Source organism: Sinocyclocheilus anshuiensis, unplaced genomic scaffold (assembly GCF_001515605.1).
Source record: "Sinocyclocheilus anshuiensis isolate Anshui unplaced genomic scaffold, SAMN03320099.WGS_v1.1 scaffold208, whole genome shotgun sequence".
Classification (NCBI taxonomy): domain Eukaryota; kingdom Metazoa; phylum Chordata; class Actinopteri; order Cypriniformes; family Cyprinidae; genus Sinocyclocheilus; species Sinocyclocheilus anshuiensis.
Window position 1 is genome coordinate 333,629 of NW_015557186.1, and position 615 is coordinate 334,243.

A 615-nucleotide genomic window follows, 5' to 3' on the forward strand; every position below is an offset into this window, starting at 1 on the left:
CACACACACACGCTAGTGCAGACGAACAACGCCTCTGATATTCACACACACATACACACACACACACTCTCTCTCTCTCTTATCTGTCTATCCGTGAAGCAGGAACGAGTCTGATAAACAGAAGCAGGTCTGAATGTCACTCGTCAGACTCTAAGTCTTTGTTCTTCTGATATCAGTCGCGATTCACATCACAAACAACACAACAGGTGTGTGTGATAAACTACAGGTGTACACACACACACACACACACACACACACACACACACACAGAGACAGTAAATCACGGTAAACAGGCTGTCTGGTCAATGAAGGTGATGTAAAATCAGAGAGACCAGGAGATCATCAATTTCACAAATATGTCAATAAGTTCCCATTAGACATTCACTGAACAAATCTGTGCTGTTTATTAGCACATTGCACATTCCACAACACAAGCAGTTTATGTGTTTATCAGATATTAAGACAGAAAGACCAAAAACAACCACAGACCACAGAAGAGTATGAAATCAATCCACACTCTGTGTTTGTATGGAGAGACAGACAGAGAACAGTGAGGCAGCGCTGCTCACACACACACACACACACACACACACACACACACACACACACACCTCT

The 615-nt window shown here is 43.1% G+C and overlaps 1 protein-coding gene across 1 annotated transcript in view; it reads right to left on the reverse strand.

The window, feature by feature from the left end:
- Positions 1 to 615, reverse strand: part of LOC107678700 (ryanodine receptor 3) — a 196,980-nt gene that overhangs the window by 189,968 nt on the left and 6,397 nt on the right. The window lies entirely within an intron of this gene.